This window comes from Coregonus lavaretus (assembly GCF_964263955.1).
Source record: "Coregonus lavaretus genome assembly, chromosome: 20".
In the NCBI taxonomy this organism is placed as follows: Eukaryota; Metazoa; Chordata; class Actinopteri; order Salmoniformes; family Salmonidae; genus Coregonus; species Coregonus lavaretus.
Window position 1 is genome coordinate 9,952,569 of NC_140007.1, and position 14,147 is coordinate 9,966,715.

At 42.5% G+C, this 14,147-nt stretch overlaps 1 protein-coding gene across 1 annotated transcript in view; it reads left to right on the forward strand.

Annotated features, from left to right (window-relative positions):
• The first annotated feature begins 703 nt into the window (after positions 1–703).
• LOC311148268 (nuclear receptor coactivator 3-like) overlaps positions 704–14,147 on the forward strand; it is a 105,254-nt gene continuing 91,810 nt past the window's right edge. Inside the window, exon 1 of the mRNA XM_084185170.1 lies at positions 704–808. The gene's annotated coding sequence lies outside the window, so the exon portion shown is untranslated. The remainder of the gene's footprint in view (positions 809–14,147) is intronic.

Here is a 14,147-nt window from a genome sequence, read left to right on the forward strand (position 1 = left end):
AGCTGTCACAATAAGGCTTAGGACTATACCATTTTCATAACAAACCAAAGTAATGTAATTTATAGCAGTTCAATCAATCTCACAATCACGGTTAAAGTGGTTTTATTGAATATGGCACCTCCCAAAGTATTACCATGCATAATAAATACAGAGATATGTGATCATATACAAATGCAAGCAAGGTTTGAAATTATTATGTTTTAGTCAAATATTATATATGTTTGTGCTTCTTGCCGTCAATTTGCAGTCTACACATTTTTTGTAATTATGTTCTGGCCCCCTGACCATCTGCTCATGAAAAAATCGGCACGCGGCTGAATTTAGTTGATGATCCCTGCTGTAAAGGTTATAAGTTTACTTAGACATTATGTCCAAGCCACACCCCTTCTGTAAACCGTCATTACCATGTTAGATCAGATGCTAGCTGAACAGCCTATTAGGTATTACATGCATTTGCACACAACAAGTCACTGTTTGATTTTCAAGTGCTCCTCAGGTTAACTAAAAATAAACACCAGGGCATTTTTCTGCTCTAATATCGTCGCTGTCAGCCGTCTACATTAGAGCTCGAGATCTCCTCTTGGGGCATACGTAGTTGTAGTCCATATTCGGGAGGTCTGCCCTAGCTAAAAGACCAGTGTTCGACGGGAATAACTACTCTACCCAGAAACCCCATCTCTCAGCCACAAACTGGCTTCTTGAGCTTCGGCAGTGTTTCACATTTAAACAAACACAGTGCTGAAGATGGCGGAGAGTTAATAGCGAAAAGAAGAAGATATTGGTGCGCTCACAGAGATACATCTATTTGGTGAGTTTACTACGTTTTCCCTTTACACTTTCCTTCTAACCAAGCTCGGTTTTACGCACGAATGGCATTGTCCCTCGTTCGGTTGGACGGACTTCGTTGTCAACTGATGTGTAGTAGGACTCTATACACTCTTCATAACACAATAAAGGCTGGTGCACTGCACGCACGGGCACTGTGCATATGCCCGTTTATTTTGACAGCAAAGAAAAAGTATAACTCCAGCTCCAAGCCAAGGTTATGGATTTTGTTGTAGGTATAGCGCGCTGTAACCTATGTATGGTCTCTGGCATATTAGCGTCTTTGAATCTATTAATGGTCAAAGCTGAGGAATTGAAAATAAAGTGTTCTTTAGTTTGGACCTCGAACTTTAAGGGACACATTTTCTAACTTACTACGAGGACAAGGTTGAAAAAAGTATTGTTTATGTTCATACCATACATTTTGGTATTTTCTGACTCGTAAACTAGCATAGGATATTGTAGCCTAGGACATGTTGCTTTCATTCAGTAAGTTCATGTCGGCCGGCGGCGCAGGGGTAAAGTCTAACCAAGTCAAATTTAAATACCCCTCCTCGCTCTTTCGCTCTCTCTAGTTCTCTCTCACTCACACACCTCTAGTCAATGTTTACTTCAGCGAAGGAAATTTGACTTTACAGCGAAGTCTTGCTATGTGTTGCTCCATTATTACATTTTTATTGCCGCTCGAGCTTGGTACATGGTGTCAGTTTTATATCGATACGTCGTAGCCTATATGTGAGACCCATCCTACTACTGTAGCCAGCTGCAAATGTCGCTTGTCTATGTTCAAGTTAGATACAGGGCCACCCAATCAGATTGAGCAAAACAAAATAGTTTTAGAATTTTTTATGCTCTTGTCAGTTTTCCAAACGGGACATTATTTGTCTTTTTACCTAAACATGCAAACACCATTAGATAGAATTCCTAGCAAGCAGTGTACAGGGTTAGTCAGATTTGATGAAACAGAACAGATGAACTGGAATGAATTCTCTCTCACCAGATGGGTTGCCAAAAATATCGAACTGAAAGCCACACACCCAATAATCCACAAATGTGACTGCATTGAGGCATGTCGCTGTGCTTCTATGGCTATATGCACCATGCCACTGCCTATTTCATTTGTTCATTTAGTGAACAAGACAGCTCTTAATCCAGTGCCTTTATCACAGTCAACACAACTATATTTTAGCTTAAGAAATGCTAAAGTTTCTCTCAGCCTTGTGTCAAAATGTGTGAAATAGCCTGAGATGAGCTATAAAACTGTATATTTCCCCTCTGCCCCATGGCAAAACGTGTAGAATTGCAGGAAATTAGCTTTAAAACAGCAACATTTTATTTCAGCCTCATGGCAAAATGTGTAGAATAGCATGAGATTAGCTATAAAACTGCAAATTTCACCCCTCCCACTGGTTCGTTGCAAAATGTTTGAAGAATCAACAGAATGATTGAACAAATAAAAAATGTAGCTAGTCTGTGTGTGTTGTCAAATGTTGACTAAAGGAGTATATTCTAGTGAATTTACTGTAGCCTATTGTTGCTCCATCATTTAGCCCATTAAGCCCATCGCTGATAGAGACAGAGGGAGGGTCGTGATAGGCCATAACCCCGTACATTGACACGTTTAGGCGGTGTGCACTGTGCAGAAATGTTATTCTGGTTTACATGAGAAGGGGCAGAACACCAATTAGGGACAAACGTGCGGTGTGCAAGTCAGACAGTGCTCTCCATTGATACAGTAGACTATGTGCAGATAGTATGGATATTTCCCTTACCTGAGCCCAACGTAGTTCATTTAATTGCCAGTCTCACATGTATGTCAGTGTAATTTTAGATTTTGCTGCAATTTGCAGTGTGTGAAAAATAGTTAATAATCTACTCTGAAGGACCTGTCTTTTATGCACGTCCCTGCCACTCCCTATTTATATAACCATCCTGTTGCATAGTTCTGTTACTTGCATTCTTTTAGAAACCTCTATGATCTTATATATTGTTCTTCTTCTTTTTAATGTAGTGTCTCCATGTGCCAAAGAGAGAGAGTCTATGAGGTGTGTTGCTGGCAGCAGGGCCAGGGCAATAAGGTTGAGATAATTATAAAAGCCACAGTTTAAATTTAGGTCTGTCTCCGGCTTTGTTCCCGGATGACCTGGCTGTGTGACTGTGTTGCCTGGGTAGAGGGCTGAGTAGAGGGTGTGGTGGCCGGGCAGACAGCGTCTTGTTCCCCAGCGCCCTGCTGGCAGATTTAGAGTCATGTCTCTCTGTGGCCAAACCTTCAATTAACACACACACGCTCACACACCTCGCAGACACACATTCACACTTACCCCACCTCTCCCCTCCACGCTGTCTTACAGAGGGCTCCTAAATAGAGGGGGAGTAGGGAGACTGGACATGGACAGGCTGCTGGGCCTATAGGCCCTCGGGGGGGGGGGGGGGGGGTGAATGGATGGATGGATGAGGGGGTGACAGTGATGCATGGTGTTTGCTAAATAGAAGAAGGGAGGTTGAGGGCAGGGGTGATGTTGGTGACTGGGTCAGGCTGTGGGGGTGAGGGGTGAAAGGGGGAGGGGAGGCAGTGGGTGCTAAGCAGAGGGGGCAGTGGGGACCTCACACTAGTCTGGGCTGATGGGGAGGAGACCAGGGGGATATATGTGTGTGTGTGTGTGTGTGTGGGGGGGGGGGGTGTTTGTATTTGGAGTGCCTCAGGGAAGAGGCTCAGGTTGAGCTCATTATTTGTCTTTTTGTCTGTTTTTCCCCCCTCTCTTTTTGCTGCAAGTTTGTTCACCACATCTCTTTCTCTTCAGTTTGTATGTGTCGGCCTCCCTCTCTCCCTCTCTCTCTCTCGCTCTATGGTGTATGTGACATTGCCCCTGTCTACCCCAGCTGCAGTGTGATGAGCTGAGCTGTTGTGTTGTCTCCTCTTCTCTCTCTAAACCAGAGAGAGGTGGCCGTCCTGATGCCTGAGGTTTGGGGTCTTTCTTTTTTTCAGGCAGTGTACCCTCCTCCATAAGGACAGGTTTTTGGGTCATCCTGTCACTTGGACCTCTAATCTCCAATACAGCTTAGTCTGGGCTGCACCAAACGCACACAGACACACATAGACTGACTGACTGACGATAGTTGCAGCTAATTCTATGTAGTTGTGGTGTATAAAGTTGAGGTCTATGGCCAGGGCAGACCTTATTTCCCTGTCTCTCTGCTAGCACAGAAGAGGAACGACTACTTGTTGCTTCACTTACTGCCAAGTCATTCACTTCCTAAGTGAGCAGCATTAGACTGACAAACCCTGAACTAGCCACTCATTTCTGTACGATAGCCATTTTAGCAGCTGGCTCTTGCGATCAGGTCTCAGAGGATTGCTTGGTACGGGCTGGACCGCTACAGGGTGTTTCAGAGAACATTGCCTGTAGTATCTGAGCACAGCCGCAATGAAAGGTTCTGTGCCCAGTTCAATATTTGTCCATTTTGAATGGTTGCGGTATGTGTGTGCTTACGGCTTACAGAAGCAGTAGGTGTCAGGTTGCTGACGGAGTTGTGTGTGTGTGTGTGTGTGCGTACGTGTGTGCACGTGTATGTTTGAAAGTAGATTCCCTGGTAAACCGGTTTAGAAAGCTCACGGAAGGCAGACCAGCATGCTCTTCTGTGTGGCCTGTTAGTTCTGTGTTCAGGAGGAAGGAACTAGAACTACCTTTAACAACTCATAGTTTCTGGTTAGCAAAAAGGCCTGTTTTGTTGATCGTTGCTGTTTAAAATGTGGTGCGCTTAAGCAGCCTCTCTAGTGAAGAGATGGAAGGAGAGAGAGAAGAGCAGACTGATTGAGATGGAGGAAGGAAACGGGACAGGAGGAGAGGAGACATTTGGAAAGGCTGTAGTATGTGATTCTCTTCTCCTTATTTCCAGTCAGTGCAGCTCATGTCCTCAGGTTTCTGCTCTTTACTGAGCTGTCTGTCTCCCCTGTGAGAGGAATGCCAAGTGTGTCTCTCTCTCTCTTTTCCCACCCCCTCTCTTGTACCGATTCCATCTCTTGCTTTCCCTCTTTTGCTCTACCTCTCTCTCTCCCCCTCTCTATCCCAGACTCCATCTCTCCCCTCTCTCTCTTTCATTACTCATAATTAATTTAATTCTAAGACTTAATCCCCTTTAAGGCTGAATTTCAGCACTCAGGCTAAATAAGTTAAGACTGCTCTTAAATGACTGGGAGGTGAGAAGGGGATTTGAGTGTGCATGGTGTTTGTGTTTTTGCGAGTGTGTATTGTGCATCCGTGTGCATTTTGGGAGGGGTGCGTGTGTGCCTGTGTGTGTTTTCAAATGCAGGGATGTGTATTTTGTGAGTGTGTGTGTGTGTGTGTGTATTTCACTGTGGGTGTGTGTTTTGTAAGCAAATGTTTGCGTGAATGCAACTGTGTGTGTGGATGGGGTGACATTGTCTCATGTGGGTGTTGTACCTGCCTGCCTGGTGTGGGTGTGTGTGCCACTAGCTAGCGAGCTCTGCTGGAATGGTTTCCAGATGGAGCTGGTTGGAACCAACTCTGTGACATCCTCCACCATGTCCAGCTCCCTCCAGCTCGACTCCCCTGTTAGCTCTGTGTTGCCTGTCCACGGACCAACAGCGCTACACTTTCACAACACTAAATAATGACACATATTTGAATAGCCAAGGGCTTTAGGACCGCTTTGATTGACAATAAATGATTAAGTTACTCAATAATATTCATTAATATATGCATGACCTAATTACTTTCACCCTACGTTTCCCTCAATTCGGTTCCTCCACATTAATATTTTAATCGAGGTAAAGAAGTGGGCATGTTTTTACCATATAATGACTTTGTATTTGATAATCTGTCTGGTTTTTTTATGCAACCAATTCATAGACACGGGGACCAATGCATTACCTCCTACTCTAACTGACTGGTGTACAATCAGTCAATGATTTGGACAGAGTTGCTCTTTTCTTTTGTCTGAGAGTACAGGTCCACATACGTGTGAGAGAGGGAGGGAGAAATAGAAGGAGAAAGAAGAGGGGGAGGAGGAGAGTGTCATTTTTATTAACGTGGCGACTCCCGCTAAAATTCAGGGTGTGCTGTTGCATCCAGCTGTTACTGGTTGCGCGAAGCTTCGTTGCCACGGCAACACAGTCCTGCGCTCAAGGTCGTTCATACAGTTCTGAACCGAGCAGCATGCTACACACACACACACACACACACACACACGATGCGATGCACACGGATGGAGAGAGCGAGAGAGGAGAGGGGGAGAGGCAGACCGAGAAGAGAACAACTTCAATGTGACCAATCACAAGCACTTCACTGGGGTTAGGGTCGGTGAACTTCCCTCCATCCCGCCTTCCTTCTCTCCACTGCCCCCCTCTTTCCTCTATCAAGAAAAAAAACAAAAGAGAACCCCTGACCTTGGGGGTTGTAGGTTCTTTTGCCAGCTGATAAAATATTTAGCTGGTCAGAAGATGGGAGGAAGGAATGGAGAGAGGGGGATAGTTGGAAGAGAGTAAAGAGGGAGAAATGAGGGGGAGATGCAGTGGTGGGTGCGGAGGAGTGGTGAAAGGGGTTTGTGTTGTGTCTACATTGAATGTTGCATTGCTCTGAGACTACTACCTAATGTTGCTACATGGGGTCTTCTTCTCCTGGACCTGTCCACACCAGACTCTTTTATTCATAAGGAGATGGGGTGATATTTGATACACAGCCACTCTCTCAAGCACAGGGCTTTGTTAGCGTCCCTGAGGGTAAATGTGTGTAGGGCTGGACGACATGGCCAGAATATCATATCACAATATTTTTCTCATCTTTGATGGTATGACTGTATTTGATGGTATTTTTTTGTTTTTGAATCATAAAAGTTCTAAATATGCTCAGTGACTTGACTTGGACTGAAGTAGGGGCCGGTACTCAATTTGGGTGCCGGTACTGTTTATATTTAGGTGCAGGAGCTCCACAATACTTTTGAGATAATATGAAGTGAAGTTTGACCCAGCGGTTGGATTTTACAGTGAGGAGGCAACAGCAGATCTGGACTTTTCTTGCACAGAGTGAGTCTTTTTATTTGCAGGTTGAGAAAATAGACTGGCCAAAAATAACAAACTGGTCGTTGATCAAAGACAATCTGAATAAAAATATGTAGAGCTCTATCAAAGGAAACACCCAGGCTGCAAATATGCCTGTAACCCATGCCGACCTGTTCCCTGTCCTGTCTGACAAACAAGGAAATTACAGGTGCTAAAATACAAATTCCCATTATGCAACAGCCAGTTTTGCATCAGGATACTCAATTAACATTCAGTAACATGAATTTCAATATACACATCCTCAGATGATAAACCCACATGAATAACCTTAAACACACACATCAATAAAGGTTCTAACATTTCCTTAGCATAAATACACTTAGGGATATGAACATATACGTCCCTCCGGGATAAGCTACTACCGCATTACCCATCAATGGAAAAACCATGCTGGAATGCAACTAATGTGCCTGTCAATTCTCTGAACAGGAAATGAACAGAACCCTCTTCAATCATAGAGGAAAACAAGGTAATACTTTACATTTCTACAGCTTTACCTATTCACTTGATAAACATGTTCACATCATAGTTGGAACTGTTGATCGTTATATACAGTGGGGGAAAAAAGTATTTAGTCAGCCACCAATTGTGCAAGTTCTCCCACTTAAAAAGATGAGAGAGGCCTGTAATTTTCATCATAGGTACACGTCAAATATGACAGACAAAATGAGAAAAAAAATCCAGAAATTCACATTGTAGGATTTGTAATGAATTTATTTGCAAATTATGGTGGAAAATAAGTATTTGGTCAATAACAAAAGTTTCTCAATACTTTGTTATATACCCTTTGTTGGCAATGACACAGGTCAAACGTTTTCTGTAAGTCTTCACAAGGTTTTCACACACTGTTGCTGGTATTTTGGCCCATTCCTCCATGCAGATCTCCTCTAGAGCAGTGATGTTTTGGGGCTGTCGCTGGGCAACACAGACTTTCAACTCCCTCCAAAGATTTTCTATGGGGTTGAGATCTGGAGACTGGCTAGGCCACTCCAGGACCTTGAAATGCTTCTTACGAAGCCACTCCTTCGTTGCCCGGGCGGTGTGTTTGGGATCATTGTCATGCTGAAAGACCCAGCCACGTTTCATCTTCAATGCCCTTGCTGATGGAAGGAGGTTTTCACTCAAAATCTCACGATACATGGCCCCATTCATTCTTTCCTTTACACGGATCAGTCGTCCTGGTCCCTTTGCAGAAAAACAGCCCCAAAGCATGATGTTTCCACCCCCATGCTTCACAGTAGGTATGGTGTTCTTTGGATGCAACTCAGCATTCTTTGTCCTCCAAACACGACGAGTTGAGTTTTTACCAAAAAGTTCTATTTTGGTTTCATCTGACCATATGACATTCTCCCAATCCTCTTCTGGATCATCCAAATGCACTCTAGCAAACTTCAGACGGGCCTGGACATGTACTGGCTTAAGCAGGGGGACACGTCTGGCACTGCAGGATTTGAGTCCCTGGCGGCGTAGTGTGTTACTGATGGTAGGCTGTGTTACTTTGGTCCCAGCTCTCTGCAGGTCATTCACTAGGTCCCCCCGTGTGGTTCTGGGATTTTTGCTCACCGTTCTTGTGATCATTTTGACCCCACGGGGTGAGATCTTGCGTGGAGCCCCAGATCGAGGGAGATTATCAGTGGTCTTGTATGTCTTCCATTTCCTAATAATTGCTCCCACAGTTGATTTCTTCAAACCGAGCTGCTTACCTATTGCAGATTCAGTCTTCCCAGCCTGGTGCAGGTCTACAATTTTGTTTCTGGTGTCCTTTGACAGCTCTTTGGTCTTGGCCATAGTGGAGTTTGGAGTGTGACTGTTTGAGGTTGTGGACAGGTGTCTTTTATACTGATAACTAGTTCAAACAGGTGCCATTAATACAGGTAACGAGTGGAGGACAGAGGAGCCTCTTAAAGAAGAAGTTACAGGTCTGTGAGAGCCAGAAATCTTGCTTGTTTGTAGGTGTCCAAATACTTATTTTCCACCATAATTTGCAAATAAATTCATTAAAAATCCTACAATGTGATTTTCTGGATTTTTTTCTTCTCAATTTGTCTGTCATAGTTGACGTGTACCTATGATGAAAATTACAGGCCTCTCATCTTTTTAAGTGGGAGAACTTGCACAATTGGTGGCTGACTAAATACTTTTTTTCCCCACTGTACATGTTAGGAAGAGTAACATTTTACCGGGAGACGCACCACAATAGGTTTTGACACCAAACCATATGCCGTCGCTCCAAACTCAAACTCTAATACACATTTCTAATCTTTTACAGGTGATCAACAACCCACATATCGGGACCACACATTAATATAAACAATAAATACATATTTTGTGATCTCTGGTCATTTATGGTAATATAGGCAAGGCTTTAGATAGCGTGACGGAGGACATACGAAAATCGTTCCAAAGAGGAACAGGCGCTCAAGCAGTAGAACATTTGAGGTAATTATGCGAGAAATGGCGGTGGAAATGCCTTTGTGCGCAAATATTGATATACAGTGCATTCGGAAAGTATTCAGACCCCTTGACCTTTTCCAAATTTTGTTACGTTACAGCCTTATTCAAAAATGCATTAAATTATTTTTTCCCCTCATCAATCTACACTCAATACCCTATAATGACAAAGCGAAAACAGGTTTTTATAAATTTTTGCAAATATATTACAAATAAAGCAGAGAAATATAATATTTACATAAGTATTCAGACACTTTGCTATGAGACTAGAAATTGAGCTCCCGTGCATCCTGTTTCCATTGATCATCCTTTAGATTTTTCTACAACTTGATCGGTCCACCTGTGGTAAATTCAATTGGTTAGACATGATTTGGAAAGGCACACACCTGTCTATATAAGGTCCCACAGTTGACAGTGCATGTCAGAGCAAAAACCAAGCCATGAGGTCGAAGGACTTGTCCGTAGAGCTCCGAGACAGGATTGTGTCGAGACACAGATCTGGGGAAGGGAACCAAAACATTTCTGCAGCATTGAAGGTCCCCATAAACACAATGGACTCCATCATTCTTAAATGGAACCACCAAGACTCTTCCTAAAGCTGGCTGCCCAGCCAAACTGAGCAATTGGGGGAGAAGGGCCTTGGTCAGGGAGGTGACCAAGAACCCGATTGTCACCTCCCTGAGACTAGTCAGGATTGAGGCAAAGATGAACGGAGCAAAGTGCAGAGAGATCCTTGATGAAAACCTGCTCCAGAGCGCTCAGGACCTCAGACTGGGTAAAGGGTCTGAATAATTATGTACATTTCATATTTCAGTTCTTCATTATGCAGTACTGTGTGTAGATTGATGAGAAAAAACAACAACAATTTATTCAATTTTAGAAAAACGCTGTAACGTAACAAAATGTGGAAAAAGTCAAGGGCTCTGAATACTTTCCGAAGGCACTGTCTAGAACTCAATAGGATCTATTTTGTGCTGAGCCTGTAGGCTGGATTAATCATAGAGGGAAACACTGTAGTAGTTCTGTGGGTGTTGTTAATCAACCTAACCCCAATCTGCTTCATGAACTACTCTACTCCATCAGTTGATAAATACAGACACCAACTTCTGTAGCATCAGCTTTCTCTCTCCTCTCTTGCTCGATTTAAACTAGAAGGCCTAATTCCCCTGAGTCGCCCTGAGTTATATTAAATAGGCAGTGACAACAGAATGCACTCTTTAGTGAGGGAAAGGGAACAGAATTTAAATATTCAAGACAACGGCACTCATTCTTGCTTTTTTGGTTTCAGTTTTATGATGTAATATTATCCACCTTGCTCTCCTGCATACTCAGGTAACCAACCACCAGACAGCTAACGCTATGCTAACCATGTAAACAAACAAGGCAGCTAACGCTATGCTAACCAAGTAAATCAATCAGCCTCTCAACTGTCACAGCCCTGGCTGGTGGGCTGCCTGGAGTACTGGGTCAGGGCTGGGTGGCCCAGGTAAAATGGGCTTTGGAGAATTTCCATCTAAAAGGACCCATGAGCACCAACGTGAAGTTCATAGGAGCATGTCAAATGAAAGCTAAGAGTCTATATATATATAGTACCAGTCAAAAGTTTGGACACACCTACTCATTCCTTGGTTTTTCTTTATTTTGACTATTTTCTACATTGTAGAATAATAGTGAAGAAATCAGAACTGTGAAATACATATGGAATCATGTAGTAACCAAAAAAGTGTTAAACAAATCCAAATATATTTTATATTTGAGATTCTTCAAAGTAGCCAACCTTTGCCTTGATGACAGCTTTGCACACTCTTGGCATTCTCTCAACCAGCTAAACCTGGAATGCTCTGATCTGTTGGAAACGTCATAAAATAGACCTACCTGATTTACTTGTTGTCCCTTGCGCAAATAGCCTACATCTGTTTGCTCACTGACAGGAAATATTTTATACAATGTTGCAAGTTTGCTAGCACGAGCTTTGGGCCGGACCAAGTTAATAGTTGATAGAATGTTTCAAGTTCCTTGCAGACAGGCCAATGTGATTTATAGGATATTTATTTTATCAGAATATTTTCTACCTTCGGGCTGCAATGTTTTTATTTGTTGGCTTTATGTAGGCTATTTTTACATATTGGCAATAGCAATAGAAGTTACTTTTAGATTTGTATCATTTTCATTTAGATAGAATTTTGATTAACCACAAATGAGATATGAAGACTTTATTATAAATGAAATGAAACTGTTCCACGAAAATGTGCATATGAAAATCATAACTGGCACACAGATCAGTAGAAATGGTACGATAACTTGGCACTCCAAATGGAAAAGGTTGCCAACCATTGGTGTAGCCTATTACCGGCAACTTCAGGAGCATAACGGCAGAAATCTGCAAAGGCCAGCAGCAGTGGGCAGCAGCAGGAGGAGGAGGGGGGTCGGGTCGGGAACAGGTTTTGTTCTTCTGGTTAGGCTATATTGATCTCTGGCTCCCTCTTTAGTAATTTGCGTGTCTTCATTTTTCAGCGCAGTGCTTAAAGCATCAGACAAGCTCAGTAGCCTACATATAGTTGATTTTATTCAAACATAAGGTGTGTCTATATATGGAAAAATACACGTTTTAAAATTTAAACCAATCGATTGGTCGAAAGAACAGACGACTATCGGTTGACCAAGATTTTTTTTTGTCTGGGACAGTCCTAATGATTTGTCACCAGTACTGAATAAACGTGAATAAAACATTAAATACATTATGCTCCATACATACGGTATTCTACAGTAGAAACGACAACACGATATACAAAAAATAAGGCACTTACTTTGATAGGAACACACACAAAGTTATTATTTGTAAAGAAAACAACAATGAAGGCAATGAGAGCGCCAGCCAGAAAATGTACCAGGTGGAAAAAGTTTGTGCAACACTGCGCAAATGTCTGCATACTTGATCTGGGGAAACATTGGGGAAGTGCTTGGGCTCTCGTCGAAGAGAGAAGTTTGTCTGGCTCAGTAAAGCCTCAAACCTAAATTGCCCGCAACAATGAAATGGGATACTTCTATGTGAATTATTGAGGAGGTGGAACACACCTCAATTCAAACTGTTGTTAGAAAATAATTAGAAATTGACAAGGTGAAACAGCCTATAGATAATTAGCAGGCAGCGTGTCTTGGTTTGAGGGCAGCGTGGGTTAGCTGTCCTGTTGCGTAACAATCAAATTTTGGAACAGTGAGTGCATTGTGACATCACGTACATAAAAAAAACTCACGCTGGGGCAACCGTTAGATATTTGGAACTCAAGCTTGAAAAGGTTAAAAAGGTATTAGAAATACATCAAAACACAATCATGTTGATGTAAACACCCCAGCTAACTAATATCAACCCTTTTATATTTAGTTTTGGAAAAATGTTTCTGCCTTCTGTAAGTTTAAGAAGAAATCCACATCTTTAAGATATTTTCTAATTTCTCTCCCTCATAAGGAGGGAGGATAATGAAAGTTTACAGAAGTAACAAGTAAAGGTAGACCTATCAATTAGTTAGTGTTTTTACTGATATCAATTTTGTTTATGAGTTAAGTGAATAAAACTCGAAATTCCGTTACCAATTTTTTGGAAAGTCTGTTACTGATTTGCTAACAGAATTTCTGCAATTGAATTGGCTACAATGGGAAATCATAGTAGCCACAAACCACAGTTGGTTTCAGAAGTTTGGACAGCATTGTACAGTACAGCATAGTACAGTACAACCGTGCAGAAAGAATAAAGTAGCTGCATTTCATTTCTTTGAATATATCCATAAAAATGATGTTTATTCATGATTTCGACTGGCTGAGAAAAGATGTCCGTCTTGTCCTAACACATTCATTCTCAATAGGACAGTGGAGATCGAATTTCAATATTGAAACAATGTTGCAAATGTCCAGAGACAGGGACCCATGATGAAATTCCATTACTGCAATTCCGTTATCGGGTGTAAATCCACTTCACTTACTTCAGTTCAATAACCAAAATAGATTATGGTGCCAGGTTTCCAAAAGAGGGATGATGCCAGGTTTCCTCCCGACGTGACGCTTGACATTCAGGCCAAAGAGTTCAGTCTTGGTTTCATCAGACCAGAGAATCTTGTTTCTCATGGTCTGAGAATTATTAGGTGCCTTTTGGCAAACTCGAAGCAGGCTGTCATGTGCCTTGTACTGAGAAGTGGCTTCCGTCTGGCCACTCTACCATAAAGGCCTGATTGGTGGAGTGCTGCAGAGATGGTTGTCCTTCTGGAAGGTTCTCCCATCTCCACAGAGGAGTGACCATTGGGTTCATAATCACCTCCCTGACCAAGGCCCTTCTCCCCCGATTGTTCAGTTTGGCTGGGCAGCCAGCTCTAGGAAGAGTCTTGGTGGTTCCAAACTTCTTCCATTTAAGAATGATGGAGTCCACTGTGTTCTTGGGAACCTTCAATGCTGCAGACATTTTTTGGTACCCTTCCCCAGATCTGTGCCTCGACACAATCCTGTCTCGGAGCTCTACGGACAATTCCTTCGACCTAATGGCTTGGATTTTGATCTGACATGCACTGTCAACTGTGGGACCTTATATAGACAGCTATGTGCCTTTCCAAATCATGTCCAATCAATTGAATGTGGACTCCAATCAAGTTGTAGAAACATCAAGGATGATCAATGGAAACAGGATACAACATAGCTCAATTTCGAGTCTCATAGCAAAGGGTCTGAATACTTATGTAAATAAGGTATTTATGTTTTTATTTTTAATAACTTTGCTCAAATGTCTGAACCTGTTTTCGCTTTGTCA